Genomic DNA, 18,505 nt, shown 5'->3' with positions numbered 1-18,505 from the left:
TTCCCGCGACGACGACGGTGGTGGTGGGATCCGTTCGTTTGTGCGAAATCGGGAGAAAGAATTAACTTTTTTGTGTTCGCGAATGGAAGAAGGGTTGAAAGAAGAAATTAGGAAAATTTGAAGCCTTCTACACAGGATGGAATTTTTTGAAAGAGTAGTTATTGCGTTTAGTTCAAATGCTTAAAATGTGTTTAGGTTTACATCAACCCTCTGAAGAAACTTTAGTTCGTGAAGCCTACCACCGTCGGTGAGGCGCTAGCGAAAACAAAAAAAAACAATGGAATTCATCTGCATGAAAGATGATATTTTTATGCAATTTTATTAACATTTTAGATCATAGCGACAATTAATATCTTAGCTCATTGTGCCATGCCAACTTGTCAAGAAATCCTGCAAGAGTGATTTCCTTATTTTGTTTGCAAAGCTTCGATCTTCCTAACTAGCTTATGTGGAGCTAAGATCGCAGCACAGATATCCCGCTTTGATTGACAAATCGAAATTTATAGAGAGGTCATAGATTTAATTGCTGCGTCTCCTCCTCTTTCGTGATGAGTGCAGGAAAGATTTGAATGGCTCAAAAGATCTCACTACTCTTCTTTGGCAAACTTTATAGCCTCTTGTTTAGCTCCGTTTGAATCCCCTTCTATATTTTCTGAGTTAGAGGTTATTGTTACTGTTACACTATGGCACATAGCAAGTAGTTTTATTCGGACACGTTTCTTGACAAACATTCATGAACGGAGTCGGAGGCCGCTTCCAGCAATAGAACTGATTTGATGTGAGCAAGGATCGTAATGCGCCCTTATTCTCACGAGCAGAGGATGCTCTCTCACGCAGATTTTCGCAGTGAAATCATTTTTCGGGAAAGAAAAAAGGTCTGATGGATGAGAGATAACTATTTCTCCCAAACATAAACAGCTTTTATGGATCAAATAACCAATAAACAATCGGTGGTGTGGCTAGATTGAGTGCAACCCAGTTCCATTTTCATTGGGATTCTGGATTCGAATCCAGTTGCATTATTTTTTTAATGCACACCAAAAGTTTTTTGTAAAAAAGAGTGAGGCGTGTGCTTAAGAATAATGACACGATAAAAGAATTTCATAAAGTAGGCATGATTTTCATTTATCTTTCAGACTGGTTCTAGAGAAGAAAAAAATAGTAGCAAGTAGAGGATGTTTTTCATCACAGACTTTGAAAAAAGATTCTCCTTCGGTCCGAAAATCGCTGGTTTTCGTCTCACTGAAACGAAAAGTATGGGAGAACAGTATACATAACGCACCCACGAGGCAAAATGGCCTCAGTCATAAAATCACTATAGTAATCATTTCTAGGACAATTATGAACGAATATTTTCATTACGGGGGGACGGCCCTGTCTGCAGGACACGCCAGTGTGTTGTTTTTAGATCGTTTCGGCTCTCAATGAAAACCTTTATTCGATCGATCGCAGTATTTATTGCAAAGTGAAAAGAATGCTCGAATTGATTCTGAAGGTTGTATTTTATTTTGACCCAAATAATCAAATCGCCATATAGGGCCAATATACTTACTTGATACATTATGGGCTACAGCTCTTCGATGAACGTACGCCGAATGGAGTATCCTTCTCCACTGGACTCGTTCCTGGGCCAATTGCTTCCAGTCGCCCTGAACATTGAGCCCCTTCAGGTCCTCTTCAACTGCAAAAGCCATCGTGTAGGCGGCCCTTCACGAAGCCTACGGCCTCTTTCGGGTTCTCTACTAAATATTATCTTCGCTTGACATTCTACAATCGCTGGATATTGTAACGCATCGTTCGCTGTGATCTTTCGTTCGATACAGCTGAATTTCGAATTTTATTGACAACGAGGTAGTGACCTCTGAATGTCCGCACATGGTCTATCTGGTTGCAAGTTTCACCATTTGGGTGTCTCCAGGTGTGCTTTTGGATATTCTTTCGTAAAAAGTAGGTGTTACTGATGGCCATCCCTCTGGCAACAGCGAAATTTACTAGCCGTAGGCCGTTGTCATTGGTAGCGGAGTGAAGGCTCTTCCTATCAACTATGAGACGGAAAAGTCCTCTCTACCGACCTGAGCGATTCACAGCGTCTCCGATAACAATTTTCACGTCATGCTTTGGGCACTCTCCATAGGCTTTATCAAGACATTCATAAAATGTGTTCTTCACGTCGTCGGATTTATCGTTTGTCGGTGCGTAAACGTTGATTAGGCTGTAATTGAAGAATTTGCCCCGTATCCTCAACACACAGATTCGTTCGCTAATGGGTTTCCACCGCATCACTCGCTTCATCTGCTTGCCCATCACTACGAAACCAACTCCATGATCTGCTTTTCCGCCGCCGCTGTGATAGATGTTATACTTGCTTTGGATCTAGACCATCGGACTTCTTGAATAGCGGCCACGTTCACTCCAACCTTCTGCAGTTCACGAGCCAGAAGGCTCACTCGTCCAGGTTCATTTAGGGTCCTGACATTCTAGGTACCGAGTTTCCAATCATAGTCCTTATTTTGTTGCCGGGTCGGTTGCCAAAAATAACGTTCTCTTTTTCTTCTATCTCCATTTTTCGTGGTATTTGCGAGGCTTCAGTAAGCTACCTTACCGGGGTCGCATTACCTACATCGCGCTGGTGGGGCTGCCACTTCAGGTATAGCTGACGAAATACAGCATTTCGTTGCTGACGCAATACAGCATCAGCCGCTGGGTACCAGGCAGACGCTGTTTGAGCCGGGTTGTAGGACATAAGGTCGAAGGTCAAAAGGTCGAAGGACAAAAGGTCGAAGATCAAAGGCCGAAAGGACAAAAGGTCGAAGGGACAAAAGTCGAAACAATAAAACTGCGTCAAAAGGTCGAAGGACAAAAGGTCGAAATGAAGAAAGACCCTTCTTTTTTCTTCCTTCTTTATTATTTTGTCTCCCTTTTAACCTCTATTTTCTTTCTTCTTTCTTTTTCCTTCTTACTTCATATGCTTCTTTCCTTCCATTCTTCTTCCTTCTTTCTTCTTTCTTACTTCTTTCTTCCTTCCATATTTCATCTTCCTTATTTCTAACTTCTTTCTTCTCTCTTTCTTCCTTCTTCCTCCCTTCTTTCTTTCTTTTTTCAGTTTTTCAGGAAACAGTTTTTCTTCCTTCTTTCTTTCTTCACTCTTTTTGGCTTCTTTCTTTCTTCCGTCTTTCTTCCTTCTTTCTTCTTTCTTCCTTTTCTTTCTTTTTATTTTCCTTCTTTCTTCCTTTTTACTTCCTTATTTCTCCCTTCTTTGTTTTTTATTTCCCCCATCTTTCTTTCGTCCTTCCCTGTTACTTGCTTCTTCTGTCTACCTTATTTTTTTGTTTCCTTGTGTCTTCCTTCCTTCTTCTTTCCTTCTTCTACTTTCCTTCTAACTTCTTTCTTCATTCTAACTTCTTTCTTCCTTCTTTTTTTCTTCTTCCTTTCTTCCGCCTTTTTTATTTTTGTTTCTTTTTTCTTTCTACCTTCTTTCTTACTTATTTTTTTCTTTCATCTTTCTTCATTCTTTCTTCCTCCGTTTTTCCTTCTTACTTCTTTTTTCCTTATTTTTTTCCTCTTTTCTTCCTTCTTTCTTCCTTCTTTCTTCTCTCTTTCTTCATTCTTTCTCTCTTCTTTCTTTCTTTCTTCTTGTTTCCTTCCTTTCTGCCTGTTTTTTTTATTTCTGCCTCATTTTTCCCTTCCTCATTCATTTATACTTTTTTTCTTCTCTCTTCCTTGTTTCTTCTTTCATGCTTCTTTATCCCTTCTTTTTTCCTTCCTCTTTTCTTCCTTCTTTCTTTTTTCTTTTTTTCCTTTTTTTCCTTTTTTCTTCCTTACTTATTTCTTTTTTTTGTTCCTTATTTCTTTTCAATTTTTCCATTCTCTGTTACTTGCTTCTTTCTTTTCTTTTGCATCCTTGTGTATTCTCTCCTTCTTCATTCTTCCTTCGTTCTTCTTTTTTCCTTCTTCCATCTTCCTTCATCTTTCTTCCTTTTTTGTTCTTTCTTCTTCCTCTGTTCTTCTCCATTCTTCTTTTTCCTCTCTTACCGTACATTTTTCCTCCCTCCTTCTTTCTATCTTTTCACTTCTCATTTTTATCACTCCTTATATCACATTTCTCATTTGTCACTTTCTACTTCTCATTTCTTCCTTTTTCCTTTTACTTCTCACTACGCACTTCTCACTACTCACTGTTCACTTCTCACTTTTCACTACTCACTATTCACTATCCACTTTTCACTTCTCACTACTCACTTCTCATTTCTCACTTATCAATTCTCACTTCTCACTTTTCACTTCTCATTTACCTATGCTCATTACTCTTTTCTTACGTCTCTCTTTTCACTACTCATTCCTTGTCTTTTTGTCCTTTCGACCTTTTGACCTTCGACGTTATGATACAAATTCGACCTTTTGACCCTTCGACCTTTTGTCCATTCGACCTTTTGACCCTTCGACCTTTTGTCCTTTCGACCTTTTGTCCTTCGACCTTTTGACCTTTCGACCTTTTGTCCATCGACCTTTAGACCTTCGACCTTTTGACCTTCGACCTTTTGACACAGATTCGTTTGAGCCGCACCTCCTGGTGAACAGACGCTTGAGGCGTACCTCCTCACTCTAGCTGATGTCAGAAGAACAACAGTGCCCAGGCTGCACTACCAGCTAAGTACACAATCCTGGCGGTCTTTTGTCATCGGACGGCCCGTGGAAGCGTGAGATAGGAACTTGTGGGCGCTCCTTCCTTGATGTCAACCCACCGTTTTGCAGCCCCTATTTTCGTTATGTAATAAAAAAAATACTTCCACATTCACATGGTTTGATGGTTTTACAAATATTTATTGGTACCAACTGATTTTGACCCTTAGTTAGTTTCTTAGTTAGTTAGAGGGCGTTAACACATCTACATTTCAATAATTTTCAATCGGTTGGAGTTATGGATATAGAAATAGGATTTATTATAAACATTTTTCTAGTACCGTCATACAGCTACTATCGTTAGCATTAAAAAAATGAACTTGTTTCTGATGGTGATAAAAAAGGCTAAGACAGATAATTGCTTTAGTATGGTACTTTTTCACCGTTTAGCCGGTTGCGTCGACCTCCCGCCCAAGCGCACGCAGCAATGCAGCTACTTTTCCCTCGATCTTCCTCTTCAGCTTCTTTTTGGAGCTTCTTGTCGCGCAGGGTCGTCGGCCGTCCGGAACGGGCGTATCCGGCATCCACAAAGTTCCGGACAGTGTCCATTATCGACGCGGCAGGGTGCCGTTCTTTGAGCGCGCGCATTTCTGAACGGGAGTTGATTCACTGTTTTCGCCATCACGATTCGAGTCCTACTGATAGAGCTGTCAAATTGTGAATGCTGACTCATGGGTTACTATGGGCAGTTTTGTGAAGATAAACCCATCCAGATGAAGAAACACTTTGAATTTAAATAAATTTCTGAATATTTTCAGGATTCAGGCTCCTGATGTGGCATTGAAAAATAAAGACAAATAATTATGATTATCAATGGTATCTTTTGTTAAAAATTAATTTGTTTCAAGCTTAGTGTTCAGTTCAACAAAAAGATTATAATTGGAAATAAGAATTCTTAAAAAGAATTGATGTAAAAGCTTGATTTGCCACTATTGGAATTCCTAAAGAGATGGCTAATAACTAAATTTCGAAGGTTTTGGTTTGGCTTTGAATAATAATCATTTAAAAAAGTTCTCAGAACCTTAATTAATTTCCTGAATTGAAGAGATCTTTCCATGTTCGATTTTGAAGACGATGTTCCAAAAAGACTATCGGGAAGTCATGATCTTTTTTTCCAGGATCTGACTTGCATCCGGAGAAATATGAAGCATTACTCATAAAAACGATAAGCTGCTATTCATAATAGACAAAATGCTACAACAATGATAGAGATTTGGGGGTACATACTTTATGATAAATTCATTTGAAAATGTTTTTGTCACACTGGAGTGCGAAATAAAATGTCATCCATTTGGGCAAAACGAGAACGAGGTGTTTTGTCATAGCATTCTCGTGGAAGATGCTTCTAGTATTCTTTTTGGGTCACACGCTTCTAGTTTTGTATTGTTTATGCGAGAATCATGCCTCTTTTTCATCATCTCTCGTTGCGAAATGAGAGCGAATTAAGAAATCCCAAGCCAAAACAAAAATAATAAGTCTTTTTGAAATCCTTGAATTAGCATCAGTTGTCTGAGATTACCTTTAAAATTTAGATGTTCCACAGAATTAACAGATTGGTCACAGTATTGAATTGGTCTCAGGCTCTTCATATGGCGGAGGAACTATCGAGAGATTGATGGTGATGTTGATTCCACCATTTCCGACATCGGCCAGGTCCACCTCGTTGACTTCTGTCAAAGATTGGACCTCAGTATCTATGCCTAAATGCGAGCTAGCAAGTAACTCTCCCCGTCCACCTCGACTGACTACATTGGTTGCTTTCACCTTTACTGTTGTTGTCCTCATTTTGATCATACGAATCACTGGGGTAAAGACGGTCCACCATTGCATCGTCGTATTGCTGTAAGAGGAACATAATAAAGCGTTTGTTCTGGTTCTCCTGAGAATCCGTTCAAGATTGAACAGCTTTTAACTTTCCGAAACTCGCACCGTTGTAAAAAGTACAACACCTTCGAAAAAAAAACGTCGCTAGTCCTTCACAAGAGGGGCGGGACTGCATGAGCAGTCCAGCACCATGCGAGTTCCGGAAGGTTAAACTTCTTTTCCTTCATCAGCACGGGTTGCATTATGCAACGTACACACCACTCAAGCAGTTTGACGAACATTGACTCCGCCCCCACGAAAACGCTTCGGTTGCTGCTTTGTTTGAACGTGTGTGAAGTTGTTCGAATAACCATTTGACAGTTGGCGGCTCGGTTGGAAAAAATTAAAACGGTTTGATTTTGGTTTGAGTTGTCGGGGGTGGAGTCAAGGTTCGCCGAACATGTATGAGCATTTGTAGTGAAGTTGCACAAACCCCCATATATTTTGTGATGGTTGGTGCTCGAGTTGGTGCTTCGGTCGTTCGTGTGTGATATTGTTGGTCGAATAAATTGATTGTTCGTGTCGCTGTTGGTAAAACTGGATGGATGTTTGAATAAACGAGAGGCGGAGTTAATGTTAGTCAAACTGCTGGACCGTGTGTACGTTCCATTACACCTTGCAGTTGGGGTTTCCTAATTGGTGGATTTTCACAATCGCTGCGACACTACTCGGTTATCAAGACTGTTGAGATCGATATAACCCATGCAGTTTTATAGTTCGTTATAGTTCGAGATCGGATGTATTTGTTTAAGGGACATTATACTATGTGATTGTACATATATACACATTTTAAAGAGAAATTATTAAGCATTGACATACGCTTCAAAACTGCAAAAACCACCCGAATTCGAGTTTTGATTTCTACTTTTCATCTATAGCAAAACACATTAAAGGTTCTGTGCCACTTTTTGGGGAACGGTTATCCGACAAATGTAATGTTGATTCAGAGCGTGCTCCAAAAAGAAAGGTACCGATGACCGTATAGCCCAAAAAACATCTACTGAAACCGTCATATTATACTCATCGATGTGTAGAACCATCAACCGATTACTCAACATCCGTTCGGTGATGATTATGCGCTGCCCAAACTATTCAGCATCAATTTACGGAAGATGAATGATCTCCGCGGGCAAAATCACTTCCAGGGAAATGACTGATCATGAACTTGACACCCATGAATAACACTTTTTCCATACCTTCACAATTCTTATGTAAACCCACACGTCCATTCCATTCCAGCGAGTGTGAACCGTTGAACTTGAACTGGTTGTAGCCTACACACGAGCGTGAGTCACACGATGACGACGACAACGACGACACGCTGTTGATTCAAGTTGTATGAGAAGGGAACAAACTGCAGGAGGAAAGGGGGTTCGCCGAAAATTTCTTCCATTGAAGGTAATAACTCAACCGAGCAAAATCCCCAACACGTTTCGCAATCATCTCCGTGCCTACATGCATATATCTAGGGTCTTCGTTGTGCGGACGCTTGATTACGCCGCGGAGGAAACAGGGGGTTTGCGAAAGAGCGCGTCCCTAAAATGCAAACAATGAACGATGTCGGAGGAAAACAAAATCGGGAAGAAAGGGATAACCCATAAAACGGTGCGCGCAGCAGTACTGGAACCTGAGTGAAAGGACCTTTTTTACTCGTTTTGCCTAATGCCAAAATTATGAATGTCGCTGGATGTGGGTACGCCACTCAAGGTCACCGGCACGCGAAAACATCCTCATCGTTTCACGTCCGCGGTACCGACCGGTTTATATTTAGGTCCTTTAATAGCGACGGTACTCTCACTGTCGTGGGGAGGGAAGTAGTGGTTTTCGCATTAGGGTGAATAATATTACAGATTTGGGCGTTGGGTCCTAAAACATTTTGGAATGAGCTTCATAGGAAAACAATAGATTGAAATCATTATAAGGAAAACTACACACAACCAATATATGTTTTCGATGCGTTTCCCAAATAAATGCCAAAATGCGATTTGGATATTTTTCAACTATTGGCACACCCTAATATGCTCGCTTACAATCAACCTACTCCATCGACCGAATTTGCAGATGATGCTCAAAAATAGGCATAATGTGAATTATGAATGGCATAGAAAAGCACTGTGGTGACTATATCTCGGTACACAGAATAAACCAACAAATTTTTCGCATCGTATGTGGGCCTTCGGAAGCGCACTCACCTCACTTCAGCATCAATTTCGGATCAGGGTGTGAGTGGGTACCATAATGCACGGTTAACGCTTCCGTGTTAACCGGCGCGGCGGTCGGGCAGCGATGACATTTCGACGGGGGGTTTGGGCTGATGCAGCTGGCCCAGCCCGCAGCCTTACTGGGCTGTGCGATTCACCAGAGAGAATACGCCACTTCAAAGGATGCTGTTTTTCTTTTGCGAACTGCTCGTGCAACACGGCTGGCTCGGCAGATGAAAATGGGAAATTCGCAAGTTCGCTTGGGTTCGGTTTGCATGCATGAATGGTAGAAATTTGGCGCCCTTTTCAATAGGGGGTGAATGTCAATGAGTACGGATGACGCCGTATTTTTAATAATTTTTCAACACTGCACCGTTCAGTTGCGTTTCTTCTTGATTATCCTATCGGCATGCTTCTTTGCTGTTTATATTTATATACACTAAAAAGTCTCTTTTTTCGACCTCAAGTCACGAAAGTCACTTCATTTCGAAAAAGGCACCATTTTAAACTATTTTGAAACTTTTGACTAGATTTCGTCGTGGAATGAAAACAAATGTTGAAAATGAAAAGTTTGAACTTTATCCGTCGAAAGATGCTTTATTCATGACGGACCTGAAATGACGGATTTTAAAAAAATGACCACTTAGTACTTTTTGCCCTGAAAGCCGTTCGGAATTTCTTCGTGACTTCAGATTCGCTCTGAATCTTGGTGTTCTTATTAGACTTTTAACAATTTACTATTTCTGCATTTGTATAACATGGAACTAACACGATGATACCAGCAATGAAACTTTCATGCCTAGGGAAGTCGAGAAAATTTCCTACACCGGATGTGGAATCGAACTCAGCCACCTTCAGCATGCTTTTACTTTATAGCCGCGCATCTTACCGCACGGCTAAGGAAGGCCGTTACTACAGCCAAACTTATAGTGAAATAAAGTTTTTGGAGGTGGGAAAACCTCATTCATAGCTGTGCTACAAGTTTCTATCGAACGAGACAGAATTGAAGCAGAAAAGCGGAACTGCAGATTTAACAAGAGCTGGCATTGAGGAGGGGGCCACGGATAGCTGAGTACCAGAAGCGAAACACTAGACCTTGAGATACTGATTCGAGAAAAATCATTGATCGTTGATGAGCTGGAACATGGGAATACATCTAGTAGGCCATTTGGAGTGAGGATTGCATGGCTGATGAATCCCGAGCTCATCTGTCACCTAGCTGATAAGCAGCCTACTTTCTGCAAACAGATGTGCGTTCGGCACAGAGCAGTTTTGTTGAAAGAAGGCGAAGTCATGGAGTTCAACGCTTCCTTTCGCTGTTGGTTGGACGATTAGATGGTCCAGCTTGCGAGTCGCAATCCTGTGTTCAACGACAAAAAAAGTCAACTACCAACCGAAGCAAACATCGATGGTACTAAATATCAACAGTCGCAACAGCGAAGAAACCAGGAAATGTCCCTTGGGGTCGGCAAGTTCTCACTATAGTCTAAAGAAGTGTGAACTGTTTCGTAAACCGTGCAAGATGCCACACGAGTCATTACCAGTGTTGTAAAATGTCATTTGCATTCGTTTGTATAATTTTCCCAGAACTTTTTCCAGAAGGTAGCTATCAATTCATGATGTATGACGAACTTATAGCGCTTAAATGTGCCTACAACTTTGTCAAATAAGACATTGGTGTAAATATGTAATCTGGCGCGTGGGAGGCAAAATGTCATTCAAATGACATTTTGTCAAATGACACGTGACATTTTGGAGAGATTTCACTCTCCAGCCTCAGATGCTATATTTAGAGCAATGTACCCTTGGACGAAAATATAGCCCTAGTCAAGCGTTATAAGTACATCTAAGATTATTAAATAAATTTGGCTCTAAAGAAAGTTATGAATAAATTAGTCAAATGACATGCAGATGACATTTTACAAGCCTGGTCATTACATCGAATGTCTAGAGAACATATGCAACACACCCTAGCAGCACACATATCCCATGTAGGTTACTGCAACTCATATGTGATTAGATTTAGTCACAATCAAGTTGCTTCAACCAGATTTTCCTGAACTGTGCTGCTAGAGACACTGATCTGCGTGGTAAATGTAGAGATTCGTGGACCGAGGTGCATAGATCAAGTGTTCGCGCTTTTCGATGAAGGATTATCTTTGTCGACAATGCTTGCTGCTGTTGCTGAGACTATTGGACTACGAAGACCTATTGCACCCGTAACGTACAGATAGACCAACTGAATTTTGCATATGGAGAAGTTTGATGATATTATCATTCCGTATTTCTGGGCCATCGGAGCAAGCAAAGTAGGACGACGTGCATCCCTATATTACCACAGGAAAAAGTTTTTTTTTATTTGGTAGGGTAGATAAACTGAAGCAAAGAAGTAATAGGGAACAATCCCAGGATTGACAGGCAGAAGCGGTAGTCAATAGAACATCGAGAACGTCTGGCGAATTAAACTTTCACTAGTTAAGTCATTACTCACCTACGCAAAGTAGAACAAAATATTTATTCCGACGATCGCGCGATTGTTCTGCGTGCTGGACTAAACGCGATCGGACGCGTACTCTTTACTTTCCGATCGCACAAAACATAACTAAAAACCCGGATTCGCGTTCGATACGAAACACGTTCAATCGCAAACTGTCAAGATGATAAAATCATTCAAGCAGTTCCGAAAACACTAGCGTTTGGGGTCGAAGTTGTAGGTTTTGTACTCCGAAAGTATTTCGCTCAGTCTACCATCAATTCGGGCAGAACTAACTTAACTTCTATGACGCGTCGATGATAAAGTTCTCATCCCCGTATTTTCATCCGTCAATGCAAACATGACCAACGTGCTTTTTTTACCTGTGGCGATGGTAAGAACGATTCTTGGCAATCGATGAATGTACGATTGGGTCTTTTCTATCGTCTAGCACAGCGGTTCTCAATCTTTTTCTTGAGAGGCACCCCTCCAAACTTATGCTTTCATTGAGGTTCCCCTGAAAAGAGGACCTCCGAGCCTCTTGAAAGGAGGCTTCCGAGCCTCTTGAAAGGAGGCTTCAGAGCCTCTTGAAAGGAGGCTTCCGAGCCTCTTGAAAGGAGGCTTCCGAGCCTCTTGAAAGGAGGCTTCCGAGCCTCTTGAAAGGAGGCTTCCGAGCCTCTTGAAAGGAGGCTTCTGAGCCTCTTGAAAGGAGGCTTCTGAGCCTCTTGAAAGGAGGCTTCTGAGCCTCTTGAAAGGAGGCTTCCGAGCCTCTTGAAAGGAGGCTTCCGAGCCTCTTGAAAGGAGGCTTCCGAGCCTCTTGAAAGGGAGGCTTCCGAGCCTCTTGAAAGGAGGCTTCTGAGCCTCTAGAAAGGAAGCATCCGAGCCTCTTGAAAGGAGGCTTCAAAGCCTATTTAAAGGAGGCTTCCAAGCATTTTGGAACGAGGCTTCCGGGCCTCTTTTAAAAAGGTCTCCTGGCCTCTTGAAAGGAGGCTTCTGAGCCTCTTGAAAGAAGGCTTCTGAGGCCTCTTGAGAGGAGGCTTCCGAGCCTCTTGAAAGGAGGCTTCGAGGCCTCTTGAAGGGAGGCTTCCGGGCCTCTTGAAAGGCGGCTTCCGAGCCTCTTGAATGGAGGCTTCCAGGCCTCTTGAAAGGAGGCTTCCAGGCCTCTTGAAAGGAGGCTTCTGAGCCTCTTGAAAGGAGGCTTCTGAGCCTCTTGAAAGGAGGCTTCTGAGCCTCTTGAAAGGAGGCTTCTGAGCCTCTTGAAAGGAGGCTTCCAGGCCTCTTGAAAGGAGGCTTCCGAGCCTCTTGAAAGGAGGCTTCTGAGCCTCTTGAAAGGAGGCTTCTGAGGCCTCTTGAAAGGAGGCTTCCGAGCCTCTTGAAAGGAGGCTTCTGAGCCTCTTGAAAGGAGGCCTGAGCCTCTTGAAGGAGGCTTCTGAGCCTCTTGAAAGGAGGCTTCTGAGCCTCTTGAAAGGAGGCTTCCGAGCCTCTTGAAAGGAGGCTTCTGAGCCTCTTGAAAGGGAGGCTGAGCCTCTTGAAAGGAGGCTTTGAGTCTCTTGAAAGGAGGCTTCCGGAGCTCTTGAAAGGAGGCTTCTGAGCCTCTTGAAAGGAGGCTTCTGAGCCTCTTGAAAGGAGGCTTCTGAGCCTCTTGAAAGGAGGCTTCCAGGCCTCTTGAAAGGAGGCTTCTGAGCCTCTTGAAAGGAGGCTTCCGAGCCTCTTGAAAGGAGGCTTCTGAGCTTCTTGAAAGGAGGCTTGAGCCTCTTGAAAGGAGGCTTCCAGCCTCTTGAAAGGAGGCTCTGAGCCTCTTGAAAGGAGGCTTCCGAGCCTCTTGAAAGGAGGCTTCCGAGCCTCTTGAAAGGAGGCTTCCGAGCCTCTTGAAAGGAGGCTTCCGAGCCTCTTGAAAGGAGGCTTCCGAGCCTCTTGAAAGGAGGCTTCCGAGCCTCTTGAAAGGAGGCTTCCGAGCCTCTTGAAGGGAGGCTGCCGAGCCTCTTGAAAGGAGGCTGCCGAGCCTCTTGAAAGGAGGCTGCCGAGCCTCTTGAAAGGAGGCTGCCGAGCCTCTTGAAAGGAGGCTGCCGAGCCTCTTGAAAGGAGGCTGCCGAGCCTCTTGAAAGGAGGCTGCCGGGCCTCTTGAAAGGAGGCTGCCGGGCCTCTTGAAAGGAGGCTGCCGAGCCTCTTGAAAGGAGGCTGCCGAGCCTCTTGAAAGGAGGCTGCCGGGCCTCTTGAAAGGAGGCTGCCGAGCCTCTTGAAAGGAGGCTGCCGAGCCTCTTGAAAGGAGGCTGCCGAGCCTCTTGAAAGGAGGCTGCCGAGCCTCTTGAAAGGAGGCTGCCGAGCCTCTTGAAAGGAGGCTGCCGAGCCTCTTGAAAGGAGGCTGCCGAGCCTCTTGAAAGGAGCCTCTTGAAAGGAGGCTGCCGAGCCTCTTGAAAGGAGGTTGCCAGGCCTCTTGAAAGGAGGATTCCAGGCCTCTTGAAAGGAGGCTTCCGGGCCTCTTGAAAGGAGGCTTCCGAGCCTCTTGAAAGGAGGCTTCCGAGCCTCTTGAAAGGAGGCTTCCTGAGCCTCTTGAAAGGAGGCTTCTGAGCCTCTTGAAAGGAGGCCTGAGCCTCTTGAAAGGAGGCTTCCGAGCCTCTTGAAAGGAGGCTTGAGCCTCTTGAAAGGAGGCTTCTGAGCCTCTTGAAAGGAGGCCTGAGCCTCTTGAAAGGAGGCTTCTGAGCCTCTTGAAAGGAGGCTTCCAGGCCTCTTGAAAGGAGGCTTCTGAGCCTCTTGAAAGGAGGCCTGAGCCTCTTGAAAGGAGGCCTGAGCCTCTTGAAAGGAGGCTTCTGAGCCTCTTGAAAGGAGGCTTCTGAGCCTCTTGAAAGGAGGCTTCTGAGCCTCTTGAAAGGAGGCTTGAGCCTCTTGAAAGGAGGCTTCCGGGCCTCTTGAAAGGAGGCTTCCTGAGCCTCTTGAAAGGAGGCTTCCGAGCCTCTTGAAAGGAGGCTTCTGAGCCTCTTGAAAGGAGGCTTCCAGGCCTCTTGAAAGGAGGCCTGAGCCTCTTGAAAGGAGGTTTCTGAGCCTCTTGAAAGGAGGCTTCTGAGCCTCTTGAAAGGAGACTTCCGAGCCTCTTGAAAGGAGGCTTCTGAGCCTCTTGAAAGGAGGCTTCTGAGCCTCTTGAAAGGAGGCTTGAGCCTCTTGAAGGAGGCTGCTGAGCCTCTTGAAAGGAGGCTGCCGAGCCTCTTGAAAGGAGGCTGCCGAGCCTCTTGAAAGGAGGCTGCTGAGGCCTCTTGAAAGGAGGCTGCTGAGCCTCTTGAAAGGAGGCTGCTGAGCCTCTTGAAAGGAGGCTGCTGAGCCTCTTGAAGGAGGCTTCTGAGCCTCTTGAAAGGAGGCTTCTGAGCCTCTTGAAAGGAGGCTGGAGCCTCTTGAAAGGAGGCTTCTGAGCCTCTTGAAAGGAGGCTTCTGAGCCTCTTGAAAGGAGGCTTCTGAGCCTCTTGAAAGGAGGCTTCTGAGCCTCTTGAAAGGAGGTTTCCGATCCGCTTGAAAGGAGGTCTCCGAGCCTCTTGAAAGGAGGCTTCTGAGTCTCTTGAAAAGAGGTTTCCGATCCTCTGGAAAGGAGGCTGCCGAGCCTCTTGAAAGTAGGCTTCCGAACCTCTTGAAAGGAGGCTTCTGACCCTCGTTAAAGGAGGACTCCAAGCCTCTTGAAAGGAGGACTCCGAGCCTCTTGAAAGGAGGCTTCCGAGCCTCTTGAAAGGAGGCTTCCGAGCCTCTTGAAAGGAGGCTTCCGAGCCTCTTGAAAGGAGGCTTCCGAGCCTCTTGAAAGGAGGCTTCTGAGCCTCTTGATAGGAGGCTTCTGAGCCTCTTGAAAGGAGTATTCCGGGCCTCTTAAAACGAGGCTTCTGAGCCTCTGGAAAGGAGGCTTCCGAGCCTCTTGAAAGGAGGCTTCCGAGCCTCTTGAAAGGAGGTTTCCGAGCCTCTTGAAAGGAGGCGTCCGAGTCTCTTGAAAGGAGGCTTCCGAGCCTCTTGAAAGGAGGCTTCCGAGCCTCTTGAAAGGAGGCTTCCGAGCCTCTTGAAAGGAGGCTTCCGAGCCTCTTGAAAGGAGGCTTCCGGGCCTTTGAAAGGAGGCTTCCGGGCCTCTTGAAAGAAGGCTTCCGGGTCTCTGGAAAGGAGGCTTCCAGGCCTCTTGAAAGGAGGCTTCCGGGCCTCTTGAAAGGAGGCTTCCGGGCCTCTTGAAAGGAGGCTTCCGGGCCTCTTGAAAGGAGGCTTCCGGGCCTCTTGAAAGGAGGCTTCCGGGCCTCTTGAAAGGAGGCTTCCGGGCCTCTTGAAAGGAGGCTTCCTGGCCTCTTTAAAGGAGGCATTCAGGCCTCTTGAAAGGAGGCTTCCTGGTCTCTTGAAATTAGGCTTCCTGGCCTCTTGAAAGGAGGCTTCCGAGCCTCTTGAAAGAAGGCTTCCGAGCCTCTTGAAAAGCGGCTTCGGAGCCTCTTGAAAAGCGGCTTCGGAGCCTCTTGAAAGGAGGCTTCCGGGCTTCTTGGAAAGAGGCTTCTTGGCCTCTTGAAAGGAGGCTTCCGAGCCTCTTGAAAGGAGGCTTCCGAGCCTCTTGAAAGGAGGCTTCCGAGCCTCTTGAAAGGAGGCTTCCGAGCCTCTTGAAAGGAGGCTTCCGAGCCTCTTGAAAGGAGGCTTCCGAGCCTGAGACCAGTAGACTAAGTATCTTGGGCCCTTCGATCAATTTCGGATGAAAAGCAATCATGAAAGGATGTTGTGCTTTGTTTTGAAAATATTTTTTTTTGTGTTTGTAATAAATTCACAATGGTCAATCGGCGAGCAGCAAGCCATGTTTTAGGGTTTGAAAAACAAAAAGGAGCGTCTGGAAGACCGCTGAGAAAGTGGTGTGTGATTTGCCAAATCACAAAGCACGTCTGGAAGACCGCTGGAAAATGGTTTGTTGTTTAGAAAACCATAAATCGTGTCTAAAAGGCGCCTGAAAATGTTTTGCAGTTTGTAATACTACAAGGTAGGGTCTCTAGTAAGCCTTGTGAGCAAAGACGTACGATTGCCAATCTGGAAATGGTGACCTCGAATCTCGGTTTCAAATCAGCATGTTTTCGGGAAGGAAACATTCTCAACTCCCTGAGCATAGTGTGTCCATTGTACTTCCCACACAAGATACATGCCCATGTAGTGACGAAAGCCAAAAGCTTTCAATTAACTACTGGGGAAATGCTAATGGAATACTTAGTTGAATAGTAGGCTAAGTTCCAGTTGGAATATAGAGCCATAGAAAAAGAAGAAGAAAACTTCAAGATGCGTATGGAAGACCGCTGGAAAAAGTTTTACCATCTTGAAAATTATAAAGCCCCGCGAGCATTGATCTTGGTTAAAATAAATTTAGATTTGATGTACACACATGAGGCTATCATTTGCGCTAGATATTACGAAATCTGATGGATTTGGAGAAATATTCTATGATGCAAAGTTTTCGGAAGGTCAAATATATTATCGTGGAATGCACTAACCAAAATTAATTCAATCAAGTGTTCTTGGATTTTGTATGGGGTAGCCAGCTAGTTTGTTTACGTTTTGCACTGACTACTGACAAAGTGATTGCACCTTGATGTATGATCCTTGGTACTAACGTAGTAATCATAACGGATTACCTGTTGGAGTAGATATCTTGGAATTTAAAAACTGAAGATAGTTTTTTTTTCATCTTTATTTGGGAGACTTTCAGCCAAAGGTTGGCTCGCTTCCGGAAAATAAAGTTGCCAGATTTCACAAAGCTATTCGGAACTTCTAATTCTCACAAAGCTATTCGCAACTATTGAAGGTCAGCTTAATGGTGTGGTATACACGAGGCTAACAGTAGGATTAAATGTATGAAATCAGTTGTTCAGAATATTGCTGCAATCAATAATGTTTCTTGAGACTTCAATTTAATTTTAAAGATTGGCCTCACTTATGTACATGAAGCTTACCAATTGTTCAATATTTATATATTTCAATCTGTAAGAACTATAAAGTTATTTACTTCTATACCATTGTTCTGGGATTAAAACAAGATGTTTAGACAAGTTTCGTTTGGTGCTCAATTTTCAAAAGAATTAATCGGTTTCTCAAATGCAACAAATGTCCACCTTCGTCTTGTTCAAATAACCCAGGAGAAAAAAGCATTGCATCATATGCTATAAGTTTTTTTTTTCAGTAATTAAAGCAAATTTTCCTTCACCGCTCTCCTTTAGATCAGCATACTATAGGCTTAACCATAGTTCGTCACAGCAGACTAGAGGCTGGCTTACAGTTCGGAAAACATCTCGCGGGATTTGGACCCCTATGCATTTTTGAAGGGATTTGGGCACGGAAAACGAAATTCCCGCCCCTTCGAAAATACTTGGGGAACCAAATCCCGTGACACGTTTTCCGAACTGTAAACCAGCCTTTACCTCTGAAGTGCCCATGCTGAGCATTTGAGACCCGTTCGTTGAATCGATAGTAAACATGGGAGTAAACTCGTCGTTCAAACAGTTTCATTATCGCGAATTGCATTACGACTTCACGATAGTTTTCAACATTCGATCGGGATATTAAGGATTGGAATTTTGTGCGACACTTTCCATAGTTGCGGGATAGCGAAGAATTGAAGACAGGGGTCCTAAGTGTTCATGCTTAATTCCTTTAGGTGATAAGCTGGGATTTTTTTCGAGCCCCGCCGAAAGCTTATGCTTACAGCTAACAATCACTGCACCACTTAATCGCGTGATATATCCATAGAGTCCGTAGGTACGGTGTCAGGAGAAGTGATTTAATTTACGGGACCGCTTCGATAAACACTTATGAAGCATTAGTTTCCATACTTTATCTCCTCAGGAATGCTGACATTTTTCGGTCTGCTTTTGACAACTTCCCAGAGGGAGATTTAGGAATCTCTACACCTGGTGCGTTTCTCGCTATAATGCTACAATAATGTACGAAGCTGTTTGTAGGAGGCAATATGTTCCAGTTTTAGAGTTTCTCCGCTTTTCCTTCAATGCTTTTTGTTTATCTTGGGGGACTTGAATAGGAGTGGGGAGAACCATTCTGGGAACGGGTTCTTCCAAATTGGACAATATTTTGATAATGGAGCGAACCGTCTGAAAATACTATATAACGTACACAAAAACAGAGCCTAACTGTGATGCCCATTGTACTCGGATTCAAATGGATTCTCCCCGAATTAAACTACTAAGTGGTCTTGTTATGTAAGCGATGTCACACCTACCATAACATTCTGAAAGTAGGTAAAGTTCTCTGAAAATGTGTAAAAAAGAATATAAAGATTGTTGGAAATTCGTATCGA

At 43.9% G+C, this 18,505-nt stretch overlaps 1 protein-coding gene across 3 annotated transcripts in view; it reads left to right on the top strand.

Annotated features, from left to right (window-relative positions):
* The window catches only part of LOC134223279 (transcription factor Ken 2-like), a 195,565-nt gene that overhangs the window by 158,631 nt on the left and 18,429 nt on the right, over positions 1 to 18,505 (top strand). The window contains exon 1 of one of the 3 annotated variants that reach the window (XM_062702432.1): positions 7,849 to 7,941. The exons of the other annotated variants lie outside the window; for them this stretch is intronic. The gene's annotated coding sequence lies outside the window, so the exon portion shown is untranslated. Of the gene's footprint in view, positions 1 to 7,848; positions 7,942 to 18,505 lie in introns of those variants that run through there. 3 annotated transcript variants of the gene reach the window in all.

Source organism: Armigeres subalbatus, chromosome 3 (assembly GCF_024139115.2).
Source record: "Armigeres subalbatus isolate Guangzhou_Male chromosome 3, GZ_Asu_2, whole genome shotgun sequence".
Classification (NCBI taxonomy): domain Eukaryota; kingdom Metazoa; phylum Arthropoda; class Insecta; order Diptera; family Culicidae; genus Armigeres; species Armigeres subalbatus.
The sequence above is the reverse complement of the archived record's forward strand: the minus strand, read 5'-3'. Positions and strand labels throughout refer to the sequence as shown.